Source organism: Nicotiana sylvestris, chromosome 4 (assembly GCF_000393655.2).
Source record: "Nicotiana sylvestris chromosome 4, ASM39365v2, whole genome shotgun sequence".
Classification (NCBI taxonomy): domain Eukaryota; kingdom Viridiplantae; phylum Streptophyta; class Magnoliopsida; order Solanales; family Solanaceae; genus Nicotiana; species Nicotiana sylvestris.
The window spans coordinates 61,498,269-61,515,269 of NC_091060.1; positions in this window are offsets into that span (position 1 = coordinate 61,498,269).

Consider the following 17,001-nt stretch of genomic DNA (forward strand, 5'->3'; position numbering starts at 1 on the left):
AACATAATTATCTGAATGCGCATTAATCACATCAAATTGTGATGCCTCAACCTCTTTTAAAATATTTACTACTTCAGGAGCAAATCGAGGCGTGCATTTAATATAGAGAATATTTATGTAGCTTATCTTCAATTGTAACTATAGAAAGCCTAAATTATCACTTCTGGTGATCATAGACATATACCACTTCTGGTGGTTAACAAAATATAATTACAATAAAATGTATGAAATATAACTACTTCTGGTGGTCGTATATTTCTTGCAAACTCTACTAGAGTTTAAATTGATCTAATAATATTATCCATATTCTTTAAAATGACATAAATAAGATATATTATAGTAAACATTATTATCAAATCATAATCTTTCTTTATGTACAGCAATTACATAACCATACTATCTATTACAAATAACAGAAATTAAAATATTTACATTTCTACAGATTCACCACCGATTACATGACTTGTTTCTCCTTCTGGGAGTGCAAAGTAATCAACTACATCCAAATGCATGAAGTCTAAATTATCTTCAGAAATAAAATTTGCTTCAGCATTTTTCTCTGTCTTCTTCAGGGAGGCTTGATAAAGCTCAACCAGGTGCTTTGGCGTACAACAAGTACGTGACCAGTGCCCTTTTCCTCCACATCTATAGCATGCATTTTCTACATTTGGCGCTTGCACCGCTTCATGCTTTTGTTCCTTCCTTTTCCACTGCTGGTGGTGAGAAGGCTTCTTTGGTGCATTATTATTACCATGATTGGGGTTTCTTCCCCGACCACGGTCATGACCACGACTGGGGCCACGACCTCTTCCACGTTTAGCTTGGTGGAAGTTCGTCTCATTCACTTCAGGGAATGGACAAGAACCAATAGGTCGGCTTTCATGATTTTTCATTAATAGCCCATTATGTTGCTCTGCTATAAGAAGATGTGAGATAAGTTCAGAATACTTTTTAAATCCCATCTCTCGATATTGCTGCTGCAGGAGCATATTCGAGGCATGAAAAGTGGTGAAAGTTTTCTCCAACATATCATGATCAGTAATATTATCACCACATAATTTTAATTGGGAAATAATTCTGAACATAGCAGAATTATACTCACTGATAGATTTAAAATCTTGTAGCCTTAGATGAGTCCAATCATAACGTGCCTGTGGAAGAACGACCATCTTCAGGTGGTCATATCTATCTTTCAAATTATTCCACAGTATGACTGGATCTTTAATAGTGAGATATTCCATTTTCAGGCCCTCATCAAGGTGATGGCGTAGGAATATCATTGCTTTGGCACGGTCTTGGTTTGATGCCTGATTTTTATCCTTGATGGTGTCTGCCAGACCCATCGCATCAAGATGAATTTCAGCATCAAGCACCCAAGACATGTAGCTTTTGCCCGATATATCTAGGGCTACAAATTCAAGTTTAGAAAGATTTGACATTATTTAGGAAAAGAAAGTTCTTACCTCAGATACTTTCAAAATATTTGCTCGAGATGGTAGAGCTTCGTGCTGATAACGTGTTATGAAATAAAGACTATAAAGTAAAGACAAGTATAGAGAGAAACTGATATATTATTCGAATTCAAACTGATGTACATAATGAACTGAAATCTCTTCTATTTATAGAAGAAAGGAAGTTGCTCCGTAAGCTGCTACTACAAGCTGCTACTACAAGCTGCAGTGTGCTACTACAAGCTGCTGTGTAAGCTGCTACAAGCTGCTGTGTAAGCTGCTGCTGTACCAGATATGGATAATCTTCTACTGAGAGCAATATTTATCCATAACGGAGTACTGAATGGATAAGCTTATTATACCCGGTATGGATAATCTTCTACCGGGGTAATGTTTATCCATAACTGGGTACTGAAAAGATAAGCTTATTATACCCGATATGGATAAACTTCTACCTGGGGGTAATGTTTATCCATAACCGGGTACCGAAGTGATAAGCTTCTTCAGGAAGCTTATTTCCAATATAGTACTAAATAGATAAACATATTTACGGTGGAGTCTCATATGGATAAGCTTCTTCAGGAAGCTTATTTACAACGGAGTACTAAATGAACATCCATAATATAATATATTTATAACATTTCCTAATTTTTGCCAGTATTTGGATTCTGAAAAAACTTTTCACATGAAATAAACCCTAATCCTTGGTTCCACGCGTTCACACTAACACTTCTTATGAAAAATTTGTGTAAAATTTACGTGTTTGAATATTGTGTAAAAATGGTGTATGGTAGCCACTAAGTAAGATGGTCTTTTTTTTATATACTAATTATAATGCTCAGCAAAAATAGCCACTACTAATAGCAAAAAGATAGTTTTACCCTTTCTTCAATTCTTATATTGCTAAACCCTTGTTTTATTCATTTAGAAGAGGGAAAATTTGAGAGCGAAAATTTCAGGGCAAGTTTCGCGTGCTCCTCATCTTTATCGTCCTCACATGCAAACTAGTTGCACTTAATCTTTCTCGTTCTTCATCTTCTCTGCATCGAACGATCGAACTGGTAATTTTTTTTTTGCTTTTATGCATTTTTGTTTTTGTATATGCGTAATCGCGATCAATGCTGTGTCAAGTATGTGTGAAATTTCAAAAATAATGATTATAAGTTGATTCAGTGTCGAATAAGTACCGTATTTTTGTGAGGCTGTTATTCAAAAATTTTTGGTATTGAAATGTGTTTGTGGTTCAATCAATATATTTGATTATGTAAGGACATTTCATAAAACTAGTCGTACGAATTCATAAGCTAACTGTGTTTATGAATTTTTAGTTAACTGTGTTCATAAAAGTTAAGGACCAAACGACATTAACTTTTGAACTTGGAACTCAAAGTTAAGGACTGAGTGTCCTTAACTTTTGAACTTGAAACTTGAAGTTAAGGACCAAGTGTCCTTAACTTTGGAACTTGAAAGTTGAAGTTCAGGACCAAGTGTCCTTAACTTTTCAACTTGAAAATATAAGTATAGGACTGCCTGTTCTTACCTTTTTAACATGTAACTCTAAGTTAAGGGCCAAGTGTCCTTAACTTTTGAACTTAAAACTTGAAGTTTAGGACCAAGTGTCCTTAAATTTTGAACCTGTAAGTCTAAGTTCAGGACCATCTGTCCTTAACTTTTGAACTTGAAACTTGGAGTCCAGGACCAAGTGTCCTTAACTTTTCAATTTGAAACTTGAAGTTCAGGACCAAGTGTCCTTAACTTTTTAACTTGGAATTCAAAGTTAAGGACTACATGTCCTTAACTTTTGAATTTGTTACTCTAAGTTAAGAATTGTCTGTCCTTAAATTTTGAACTTGAAACTCAAAGTTAAGGACTGCCTGTCGTTAACTTTCTAACTTAGTTTCTTTCACAGGATTTAAAGAAAAGTCTAGGATCAAAGCTTGATACTTTGTTGAAGATTTATGTGAAACCTGATGAAAGGAACATAGAGAGAGAATCTAGTGTTCCAATTACTAAAGAAGGAGTTGATGATCATTGTCATGTGTGACGACCCTTCCGGTCGTCTTAAGAATTTATGCCACGATCCTCTATTAACTGCTTACCCCGACTTTATTTCAGCTATTTTGATTTGCCGGGATGTTCGGTTTTGAGTTTCGGAGAGTTTTGGGACACTTAGTCCCTAAATGAGAGTTTAAGTGTTGGAAAGTTGGTCGTAGTCAGAACAGTGTGAAGTCAACCTCAGAATGGAAATCCGATGGTTACGTTAGCTCCGTTGGGTGATTTCGGGGTTAGGAGCATGTTCGGATTGTGTTTTGGAGGTCCGTAGCTAATTTAGGCTTGAAATGCCGAAAGTTGAATTTTTGAAGTTTCCGGTCCGATAGTGAGATTTTGATCTGAGGGTCGAAATGGAATTCCGGAAGTTGGAGTAGCTCCGTAGTGTTGAATGTGACGTGTGTGCAAAATTTCAGGTCATTCGGACGAGATTAATTCGAGGTTTCGATGTTGTTTTAGGTGTTCTAAGGATTGGTACAAGTTTGGATAGTGGTTTGTGACTTGTTGGTGCCTTTGGTTGAGGTCCCGGAGGCCTTGGGATGATTTCGAATGGTTGATGGAAAGATATTGGAATTAAAGTTGCAGCTTCAGCTGCTAGTTCTGTCATAACCGCACCTGCGGTTTGGGTTCCGCAGGTGCGGTGCCACAGAAGCGGCTAAGTGGCCGCAGAAGCGGAATTTGGCCATCTCTTCAGGAACCACAGATGCGGGTAGTAACCGCGGAAGGGTAACCGCGGATACGGAAAATGGTCCTTTAAGTGAAAGTCGCAGATGCGACCTAGGCTCCGCAGAAGCGGGACCGCAAATGCAGAAATCACTGGGCAGAACATATAAATTCTTGCCTTCGCGAAATTTAGCCATTTTTCATCTTTTTCAAAATGGGAAGAAGCTTGGGGAGCACTTTTCAAGAGAGATATTCAGAGGAGTTCATTGTGGTAAGGTCTTTGGTCCCTAAACTCGTTATTGGAATGATTTTTATCAATTTAAGCATGAAAAAAATTAAGGAAAATCAGTGGTAATTTGAGTGATCATTTGAGGTCCGATTTTGATGCTTTTGGTATGACTGAACTCATGAGAGTGTGAGAATTTTGGAAATATAAATTTTACTCGATTCCGAGATGTGGCCCGAGGGGAGTTTTGGTCATTTTACCTAATTTTGCGTATTAGCTTAGAATTTAATTGTAGAATCAGTTACTTGAAGTGTTATTTACATTATGAAATTGAATTAAATAGATTTGGGCCATTTGGAGTCGAGTACTCGTGGCAAGAGCGTGATTTCAGATTAATTTTGAGCTGGTTCGAGGTAAGTGGCTTGTCTAACCTTGTGTGGGGGACCTCCCTCTTAGGATATGATATATTTGATAATTGAAATACCTTGTACGTGAGGTGACAAGCGCGTACTTGAGCTAATTGTTGAAAAATCCGATTTTTCCTTAAGTATTTCAATTGAGTTCTTTTACCTATTTTATCCTACTTGCGAATTTAGCCTGTTGCTAGTTTAGAAAAGCATGTTTAGTTGACTTAATTGCCTTTTTGCTTAAACTGCCTTAATTGCATTACGTGAAGCATGTTAGGCTAGAATTAGCTGTTACATGGTACGACATTTAACTTAATTAGGTATTCTTGTGTTGTTGCTGTGTGTCTTTACTTTGGGACTACGGGACGGCATCCCGGGAGATCCCCTGTATGTATTTATGATCTGAACTGAGATGCGGGATACCAAAAGATCCCTGGCACATATATTGAGGATACCAAGAGATACTGGGGATACCGAGAGATCCCTAGCATATATTGAGGATACCACGAGATCCTCGGGATACCAAGAGATCCCTAGCATTTATTGAGGATACCAAGAGATCCCTAGCATATATTGAGGATACCAAGAGATCCCCAGGATACCAAGAGATCCCCGGCTATCATCCTTGTTATGAGTGGTACTTCCTGGTGTTGCCTTTATTTCTATTTCCGTTATTGTACTCCTTGTTATCCTGTGTAGATTCTTACTATAGATTCTTAATTGTACTATTTATCTTATCCTGTCATCTCATTATTTTTTTAACCTCAGTAGGGCCCTGACCTTCCTCGTCACTATCCAATAGAGGTTAGGCTTGACACTTATTGAGTACCGTTGTGGTGTACTTATGCCCCATCTGTGCATGTTTTTCATGTGCAGATCCAGGTACCGCTACTCAGGCCTACCATCCTTAAGGAGACGACTGCTCTAGAGACTTCGAGGTACATCTGCCGCGTCCGCAGACCGAGAAGTCCCTTTTTATTCTAGATGTTAAACATTGGCCTTCTGTATTTTTTTTCTATTCTTATTAGACATTTCGGAGTTAGAACTATATAGTATTTTTCTTAGCTTGTGATTCATGGGTTTCCGGGTCTTAGATTTATGTATTGGTATTGAGAGTTAAAATGGTGTATGCCGAGCGGCACATTTAAACACTATTATTACTTTATTCCTATTTCAAATTGTTTTACTTCTGCAAATTTTGGTTTTTCTTCCGTAATTTAGGCTTACCTAGTCGTAGAGACTAGGTGCCATCAGGATGGTTCATGGAGGGAGGACCGGGGTCGTGACAAGTTGGTATCAGAGCTCTAGGTTCATAGGAGTCATGGATCACAAGCCGATTTATTAGAGTCTTGTTGATCGGTACGAAGACATCTGTACTTATCTATGAGAGACTATGTAACTGTTAGGAAAATTTTCACTTCATTTGATTTCCTTGTCGTGTGAATTTTTGACATCACAATTCTAAACTTCTGTCTTCTATTCTCTCACAGATGGTGAAGACACGTGTTACCCGAGATGATCAAGCACCCGCGCCCTCTACTGCAGCCGTCAGAGGCTAGGGCCGGGGTAGAGGCAGAGGACGCGCACGTGGTGCAACAAGAGCACCTGCGCGTGCTGCCGCCGAGGTACCACCAGCAGTTCCAGCTGGAGTCCTGGCACCAGACATGCCTACTGCTACCACTACTCCAGCCCTTCAAGAGACTTTGGCACAGTTCATGAGCATGTACACCACTCTGGCTGAGACAGGGTTACTTCCCGTTGCTGCAGCCACATCTCAGGCCGGGGGAGGAGCACAGACTCCCGCCGCCTGCACTCTTGAGCAGTGAGTACATGTTGAGAAGGTCCCTGAGATTATTCCTGTACCACCTGTAGTGCCAGTTCAGCCCGAGGATAGGGCAGCGACTTCCAAGGAGGAGCAATTGAGGCTTGAGAGGTTCAAGGAGTACATGCCTCCTGTATTCAGAGGTCTAGCATCAGAGGATGCTTTGGGATTTCTAGATGAGAGTTACCGCATTCTCCGTACTATGGGTATATCAGGATCGAACGGGGTTTCCTTCACTACTTTCCAGCTTCGAGGAGCCGTCTATGAGTGGTGGCACACCTATGAGTTAGACAATCCGGATGAGGCTACTTCACTGACTTGGACTCAGTTTTCAGATCTGTTCCTGAGAGAGTATGTTCCTCAGAGACTCAGGAACGCATGGCGCGCAGAGTTTGAGCATTTGCGCCAGCGTGCTATGACTGTCTCAGAGTATGCTGTCTGTTACACTAGTTTGGCTAAGCATGCACCAGCCTTGGTTTCTACTGTTCGCGAGAGAGTTCGCCGGTTTATTAAGGGCATTATTCCCAGCATCAGGTCTAGCATGGATCATGAGTTGGAGATGGATATTTCTTATCAGCAGGTGGTGAGCATTGCTAGGAGGATCAAGGGTATGCATGCTAGGGAGAGAGAGGATATAGAGGCTAAGAGGTCTCGAGAGTCGGGCCATTATTCTGGTGCCCGTACCCCAGCTGCAGGTCGTCATGGTAGGGGTTGTTTGAGTTGCCATGTTCATTCAGCTCTTCCAGCAGCTAGTGGTATTCCAGCTCCTCCTAGGCCTCAAGAGCCTTATTATGCACCTCCAGTTTCTAGCGCGTCTCCTGCGCGGGGTGCTTTCAGAGGTCAGTCCAGCAGACCTGGACCGAGCTAGTCACATACTCCACATCCTCCCAGAGCTTGTTTTGAGTGTGGTGACACATGCCATGTGGTGAGGGATTGCCCTAGACTTGGGAGGGGTGCACCTCCACAGACTTCTCAGCCACAGCGTGCCCCGCAGAGTTCTCAGGCTATGGTTACAGCTCCAACTGCTACCCTACCTACTCAGCCAGCTAGAGGTGGAGGTTGGGGTGGTAGAGGTCGCCCTAGAGGGGGAGGCTAGGCCAGATACTGTGCCCTTCCTGCCCGTACCGAGGCTGTTGCCTCCAATTCTGTCATCACATGTATTATATTGGCTTGCCACATAGATGCATCGGTTCTATTTGATCCAGGCTCTACTTATTCTTATGTGTCTTATTATTTTGATCCGCATTTGGGTGTATCTCAGGATTCTTTGAGTTTCCCTATTAATGTTTCTACTCTTGTGGGAGATTCTCTTATTGTGGACCGTATCTATCGGTCGTGTTTGGTTGCTCTTAGTGGTTTTGAGACCAAAGCCAATTTATTGTTACTCAACATGGTTGACTTTGATATTATCTTGGGCATGGACTAGTGGTCGCCTCATTATGCTATTCTTGATTGTCACGCCAAAACTATGACGCTGGCTATGCCAGGTGTACCGCGTGTTGAGTAGAGGGGTACTTTAGATCACACTCCCAGTAGAGTTATTTCTTTTCTTAAAGCTCATCGTATGGTTGAGAAGGGGTGTGACGCGTATTTAGCTTATGTGAGAGACATCAGTATTGATACCCTTTCTGTTGATTCAGTTCTAATAGTACGGGATTTTCCCGATGTGTTTCCAGCTGATCTTCCAAGCATGACACCTGATAGAGATATTGATTTTGGCATTGATCTGTTGCCAGGCACTCAGCCCATTTCTATTCCTCCATATTGTATGGCTCCTCCTGAGTTGAAGGAGTTGAAGGATCAGTTATAGTAATTGCTTGATAAGGGTTTTATTTGGCCCAGTGTATCGCCTTGGGATGCTCCTATCTTGTTTGTGAAGAAAAAGGATGGTTCTATGCGTATGTGTATTGATTATCGTCAGTTGAACAAAGTGACAGTTAAGATCGTTATCCTTTGCCTCGTATTGATGATCTGTTTGACCGGCTTCAGGGTGCACGGGTGTTTTCTAAGATTGATTTGCGCTCAGGTTACCATCAGTTAAAGATTCGGGAGCTAAATATCAAGAAGATTGCTTTCAGGACTTGGTATGGTCATTAGGAGTTCCTTGTTATGTCATTTGGGCTGACCAATGCCCCAATAGCCTTTATGCATTTGATGCATAGTGTGTTCCGGCCGTATCTTGACTCGTTCGTCATTGTCTTTATTGATGATATTCTGGTGTATTCCCGGAATCGGAAAGATCATGGGCAGCACCTGAGGACTGTGCTTCAGACTCTGAGAGAGAAGAAGTTATATGCTAAGTTCTCGAAATGTGAGTTTTGGTTGGATTCAATGGCATTCTTAGGCCACATAGTATCAAGTGAGGGTATTCAGGTGGATTCGAAGAAGATAGAGGCCGTGCAGAGTTGGCCCGGACCATCCTCAGCTATCGAGATCCGCAGTTTTCTTGGTTTGGCGGGTTACTACCGTCATTTTGCGGAGAAGTTTTCATCGATTACAGCCCCCATGACCAGGTTGACCTAGAAGGGTGTTCTGTTCCAGTGGACAGAGGAGTGTGAGGTGAGCTTTCAGAAGCTCAAGACAGCTTTGACCACAACCCCAATTTTGATATTACCTACAGGTTCGGGGGTCTTATACGGTCTATTATGATGCCTAGAGGGTTCGCCTCGAAGCGGTGTTGATGCAGGACGATTACCTACGCATCCTTTCAATTGAAGATACATGAGAAGAACTACCCAGTTCACGACCTTGAGTTAACTGCCATTGTTCACGCCCTAAAGATTTGGCACCATTACTTATACGGTGTGCCTTGTGAGATTTGTACTGACCATCGGATCTTGCAACACATGTTCAAGCAAAATAAACTAAATTTGCGCCAGAAGAGGTGGTTAGAGTTGCTGAAGGACTATGACATCACTATTATGTATCACCCGGGCAAGGCCAATGTAGTAACCGATGCTTTGAGTTACCAGGCAGAGAGTTTGGGGAGTTTGGCTTATTTACCAGCATCGGAGACGCCTATGGCGATAGATATTCAGGCCTTAGCCAGCCAATTTGTGAGATTGGATCTTTCGGAGCCCAGTCGGGTTCTAGCTTGCGTGGTTTCTCGATCTTCCTTATTTGATCGTATTAGGGAGCAGCAGTATGCTGACCCTCATTTACTTGTCCTCAAGGAAATGGTTCAACATGGTGATGCCAGAGATGTGACTATTGGTGATGATGGGGTATTAAGGATGCAGGGTCGGATTTGTGTACCTAATGTTGATGGGTTTCGAGAGTTAATTCTAGAGGAGGCCCATAGTTCGCGGTATTCCATCCATCCGAGTGCCGCGAAGATGTATCAGGATTTGAGACAATACTATTGGTGGAGGCGGATGAAGAAAGATATAGTTGGATTCATAGCTCGGTGTCTCAACTGTCAGCAGGTGAAGTATGAGCACCAGAGACCGGGCGGGTTGCTTCAGCAGATAGAGATTCCGGAGTGGAAGTGGGAGCGAATCTCCATGGACTTTGTAGTTGGGCTCCCATGGACTTTGAGAAAGTTCGATGCTATTTGGGTGATTGTGGATCGATTGACCAAGTCCGCACACTTTATTCCTGTGTGTACTACTTATTCCTCGAAGTAGTTGACGGAGATTTATATCTGGGAGATTGTTCGTCTGCATGGTATTCGAGTGTCCATCATTTCAGATAGAGGTACTCAATTCACATCACGGCTCTGGAGGGCCGTTCAACATGAGTTGGGTACTCGGGTGGAGTTGAGTACAACATTTCACCCTCAGACGGACGGACAGTCCGAGCGTACTATTCAAATTCTTGAGGATATGCTCCATGCATGTGTGATCGAGTTTGGAGGGTCTTGGGATCAGTTCTTGCCATTGGTAGAGTTTGCTTACAATAACAACTATCATTCTAGTATTCAGATGGCACCATATGAGGATTTATATGGGAGACAGTGTAAATCCCCGGTGGGCTGGTTTGAGCTGGGTGAGGCTAGATTATTGGGCACTGACTTAGTTTAGGATGCTTTGGAGAAGGTTAAGGTGATTCAGGATAGGCTCCATACAGCCAAGTCTAGATATAAGAGTTACACAGACCGGAAGGTTCGTGGTGTTTCCTATATTGTTGAAGAACGGGTTCTGCTTCGGGTTTCACCTATGAAGGGCGTCATGAGATTCGGGAAGAAAGGAAAGTTGAGTCCGAGATTTATTGGCCCTTTTGAGATATTGAGGCGTGTTGGGGAGGTTGCTTATGAGCTTGCCTTACCTCCCAGCTTGGCCAGAGTTCATCTGGTATTCTAGGTTTCGATGTTACTGAGGTATCACGATGATCCATCGCACGTGTTGGATTTCAGTTCAGTCCAGTTGGACAAGGATCTATCTTATGTTGAAGAGCCAGTGGCAATATTGGACAGGCAGGTTAGAAAGCTGAGGTCAAAGAACATTGCATCCGTGAAAGTTCAGTGGCGAGGCCAGCCAATCGAGGAGGCGACCTAGGAGATCGAGCAGGATATGCGCAGCCATTACCCTCATTTTTTCACTATTTCAGGTATGTCTTTATGCTCGTTCGAGGACGAACGAATGTTAAGTGTAGGAGGATATGACGACCCGACCGGTCGTCCTAAGAATTTATGCCCCGATCCCCTATTAACTGCTTACCCCGAGTTTATTTCTGCTATTTTGATTTTCCGGGATGTTCGGTTTTGAGTTTCAGAGAGTTTTGGGACACTTAGTCCCTAAATGAGAGCTTAAGTGTTGGAAAGTTGGTTGTAATCAAAACAGTATGAAGACGACCTCGGAATGGAAATCCGATGGTTTTGTTAGCTCCGTTGGGTGATTTCGGGGTTAGGAGCATGTTCAGATTGTGTTTTGGAGGTCCGTAGCTAATTTAGGCTTGAAATGCCGAAAGTTGAATTTTTGAAGGTTCCGGTCCGATAGTGAGATTTTGATCCGAGGGTCGGAATGGAATTCCGGAAGTTGGAGTAGCTCCATAGTGTTGAATGTGACGTGTGTGCAAATTTTCAGGTCATTCGGACGAGTTTTGATAGACTTTTTGATTGAAAGCATATTTTGAGATTTTTGGAGTTGTTAGGCTTGAATCCATGGTTAATTTGAGGTTTCGATGTGTTTTAGGTGTTCTAAGGATTGGTACAAGTATGGATAGAGGTTTGTGACTTGTTGGTGCCTTTGGTTGAGGTCCCGGAGGCCTCAGGATGATTTCAGATGGTTGACGGAAAGATTTTGGAATTAAAGTTGTAGCTTCAGCTGCTAGTTCTGTCATAACCGCACCTGCGGTTGGGGTTCCGCAGGTGCGGCGCCGCAGAAGCGGCTAAGTGGCCGCAGAAGCGAAATTTGGCCATCTCTTCAGGAACCGCAGATGCGGGTAGTAACCGTAGAAGCGGTACCGCACCTGCGGAAGGGTAACCGCAGATGCGAAAAATGGGCCTTTAAGTGAAAGTCGCAGATGCGACCTAGGCTCCGCAGAAGCGGGACCACAAATGCGGAAATCACTGGGCAGAACATATAAATTCTTGCCTTCGCAAAATTTAGCCATTTTTCATCTTTTTCAAAACGAGAAGAAGCCTGGGGAGCACTTTTCAAGAGAGATTTTCAGAGGAGTTCATTGTGGTAAAGTCTTTGGTCCCTAAACTCGTTATTGGAATGATTTTTATCAATTTAAGCATGAAAAAAATTAAGGAAAATCAGTGGTTATTGGAGGTTAGGGCTTGACTAATTGGAGGCCTTTGAGTGATGATTTGAGGGACCATTTAAGGTCCGATTTTGATGCTTTTGGTATGACTGAACTCGTGAGAGTGTGAGCATTTTGGAAATATAAATTTTACTCGATTCTGAGACATGGGCCCGAGGGGCGTTTTGGTCATTTTACCTAATTTCGAGTATTAGCTTAGAATTTAATTGTAGAATCAATTACTTGAAGTGTTATTTACATTATGAAATTGAATTGAATAGATTTAGGCCATTTGAAGTCGAGTACTCGTGGCAAGAGCGTGGTTTCAGATTAATTTTGAGCCGGTTCGAGGTAAATGGCTTGTCTAACCTTGTGTGGGGGACCTCCCCCCTTAGGATATGATATGTTTGATAAGTGAAATACCTTGTACGTGAGGTGATGAGCGCGTAATTGATCTAATTGTTGAAAAATCCGATTTTTCCTTAAGTATTTCAATTGAGTTCTTTTACCTGTTTTATTCTACTTGCGAATTTAGCCTGTTGCTAGTTTAGAAAAGCATGTTTAGTTGACTTAATTGCCTTTTTGCTTAAACTGCCTTAGTTGCATTATGTGAAGCATGTCAGGCTAGAATTAACTATTTACTTAGTAGGACATTTAGCTTAATTGGGTATTCTTGTGTTGTTGCTGTATGTCTTTAATTTGGGACTATGGGACGGCATCTCGGGAGATCCCCTGTACGTGCTTATGATCTGAACTGAGGTGCGGGATACCAAGAGATCTTTGGAACGTATATTGAGGATAGCAAGAGATCCTCGGGATACCGAGATATCCCTAGCATATATTGAGGATACCACGAGATCCTCGGGATACCAAGAGATCCTTAGCATATATTAAAGATACCAAGAGATCCTCGGTATACCAGAGATCCCCGGCTATCATCCTGTTTATGAGGGGTACTTCCTAGTGTTGCCTTTATTTCTGTTTCCGTTATTGTACTCCTTATTATCCTATGTAGATTCTTACCGTAGATTCTCAATTGTACTATTTATCTTATCCTGTCATCTTATTATTTGTTTAACCTCAGTAGGGCCCTGACCTTCCTCGTCACTACCCAACCGAGGTTAGGCTTGGCACTTACTGAGTACTGCTGTGGTGTACTCATGCCCCTTCTGCACATGTTTTTCATGTGCAGATCCAGGTACCGCTACTCAGGCCTACCATCCTTGAGGAGGCGACTGTTCTAGAGACTTCGAGGTACATCTACCGTGTCCGTAGACCGAGAAGTCCCTTTATATTCTAGCTGTTAAACATTGACCTTCTGTATTTTTTTCTGTTCTTATTAAACATTCTGGAGTTAGAACTATGTAGTATTTTTCTTAGCTTGTGATTCGTGGGTTTCCGGGTCTTGGATTTACGTATTGGTATTGAGAGTTAAACATGGTGTATGCCGAGTAAACATGGTGTATGCCGAGCGACATGTTTAAACACTATTATTACTTTATTCCTGTTTCAAATTGTTTTACTTCCGCAAATTTTGATTTTTCTTCCGCAATTTAGGCTTACCTAGTCGTAGAGACTAGGTGCTGTCACAATGGTTCACGGAGGGCGAACCGGGGTTGTGACATCATGGTATAGAGCATACTGTTACAATTAACAAAGATGCAGGTGGTGATGAACGTGATGATATGGATGTGCATGCAGAAGTTCAGTATGAAAGTGATTTTAGAGATGCACATCTAGATGATGAAACTGATAACGTCACTGATATTGGGAAAGGTTAGATATAGATTTTGAATTTTTTTTCATTGAAATTTATATTCAATAGCATAATACATATAAACTTTTTTGTGATTACAAATGTTTGTAGAATCTATTGATGGAGTGAAAGTTCAAGATGTAGTAGAATGTCAAGACCAGGAAAATCCAAAAGAGACAGGAGTAACAGAAAAAATTTGTAAATATGGATTGCAATCTCAGGAGGATTTAGAAAGTCCATTGGGAACAAGTGTCAGTGAGATTGTATGCAAATGCTTAGAAGGAACATATGATCTGTCTACACCTCTTTCATATAAAGAGAAATTTGGAGTTCAAAATTGTGCCAATCAAGGTTAGATGAAATTTTCATGATATGTTGAATGTTAGTTTTAGTGAATTATTAGAATGGGTATTAATTGCAAATGTTACATAATCTTTTGAAGCTGCAAGGGAAGAAGCTGGAGTGGAGTATAAAGAGAAAAGTGGAGTATAATCTCAAGACCTAGAAAATACCGAAGGAACAAGTAGAAATGAGATTGTTTCCAAATTCATAGATGGAACATGTGATCTCTCTATACCTCGCTCTCTTACTGACAATATTGGAAGCCAAAAAAATACTAGTGAAGATAATGATTTAATTGGGATGATCTTGACAATTGCAAATGGTTAGACAATATTTTTTTAATATTATACATATTTATTTTAATCAAAGATTAGTAATAAATACTAATTGTGTTAGCTCTTGTAAATATTTTGCAGAATCTTGTGAACTTGCAACTGAAGAACATGGAGAACAGTTGCAAGATAAAGAAAATGTGCAGTTGGAAGATAAAGAAAATGATGCAACCAATGTGTTAGATATATATATATAGTGTTGTCTACAGAGGAAAACAATGATGAAGCTCTTAACCAATATACGAGGAAAAGAAAGAGAGATAGTATTTCGTCATTTTCTATTCTTACTCCTACTCCTCCAAGTACAAAAATGAGCATTGATGGGGGTTTGTCTATGGAGGTTGAAGGAAATATTGAAGAAGAGCTTGGTCGAGGTAAAAGGAACAAGAAACTTAGTTGGCAGTTGAAACCCCCTTTTGATTAGGAAAGAAAAACAGGAACATCGATGGCGCACAATGAAAATACTCCCAAGAGTTCGGGCTGGATAAATTCAACATATACTCGTAGATGTATTTTTCATTATGCCAAAGATGATGAAAAATTATTGAAGAAATTCATTGTGTGGTTGGGAAAAGAGAAAAGGAAAGGTCGCAAAAAATTGTAAGTCCCTTAATGTATTTCATTTTTTGCTAATTGCTTAAATTCGTATCCTTAACTTGTAATTTTAAATTTTAGGATTAAGTGTATTGATATTGAAATTGCTAAAGTTAAGTGTCCTTAACTTCTATGATTGTATGTCTAAGTTTAGGACCAAATGTCCTTAACTTTTGAATTTGAAAATCAAAGTTAAGGAGCAAGTGTCCTTAACATTCCAACATGGAAATCAAAGTTCAGGACCAAGTGTCCTGAACTTTTGAACTTGTAAGTCAAAGTTCAGGACCATGTGTCCTTAACTTTTGAACTTTGAACTCAAAGTTAAGGATTGTCTGTCCTTAACTTTTGAACCTGTAATTCAAACTTAAGGACTGCATGTCCTTAACTTTTGAACTTGAAACTCAAAGTTAAGGACTGTTTGTCCTTAACTTTTGAACCTGTAAGTCAAACTTAAGGACTCCTGTCCTTAACTTTTAAACTTTGAACTCAAACGAAACAAAAAGAACGTAAGCAGAAAGAAATTTTGAAAATTCAGGCATCTGCTCAAATAGGAATAATCTAAATGAATCCAATTTTTAGCAAAAACTTAAAAGAGTCGATAAACATAAGTGGATATATCTACTATTCTCTATGCTATCTTCAAAATGGATGGACTGCCGGAGAATATATACAAGCTGTTCTATTATGACCAATTCTTCTGCAATGACCACATTTGAATGTTATTTTTGATGACTTGGTAGCTGGAATATGCTTTTTCTTCTACCTTCTACCTGGTGGCACTTTGAAATATTGAGACTTAACAATTTGTGACTTAACACTCTCTGGTACAATCCAAGAATCAGTATGTCCTACAAGATGTATTTGTCTTTCATATGTTTTTAGCTAAGATTCGTTTAAGTACCAGTGCGAGCAAAAGTTGGAATTTTTGATGTTTCTCTTCTCAATAGCTGCAATTATATATATGCATGGTAATTCATCAAATTAAAACTGAAAACAATTACATGTTCTTTTGTTTAAGTCCACCAAGAAAGTCATTCCTTCTTCTTCAACTCTAGAACGCCATGAATCAACAGGGAAGACCTTCAATGTTGAAAAATTATAAGTTAGTACATTATGTGAAATTATATTAAAATCATAATCTAAACATAGAACATAATAATTACATTCAAAGTAAATTCTAAATCTATCTTTTTCTTTAATTCCTCCTCTACCCAACAAGAAACATCATAAAATGTTCCTTCTGCTTCATTTCTTCTTTCATAAAACCAACGTTGTAGCTTCACTTGAATGAAATCTATCATTCTTAATATAGGTAGCTCCCTTGCTTCTAATAGGACGGAATTCATTGACTCAACTATGTTTGTTGTGAGCATGTCATATCTTCGTCATGGATTACAAGAATGTGCCCACCTTTCTGGTGGTTCTTCCATCAAGTAGTCATAAGTCTTCCATCAAGTCTAAGTTCAGGACCATGTGTCCTTAACTTTTGAACTTGAAACTAAAACTTCAGGACCAAGTGTCCTTAGCTTTTGAACCTGTAATTGAAACTTAAGGACTGTCTGTCCTTAACTTTTCAACTTGAAAGGCTAAGTTCAGGACTAACTTCTAACTTTGATATTTTCAAAATTTTCAGGGGACAAACTGATATATATGCTGATGATAATGGTGTGA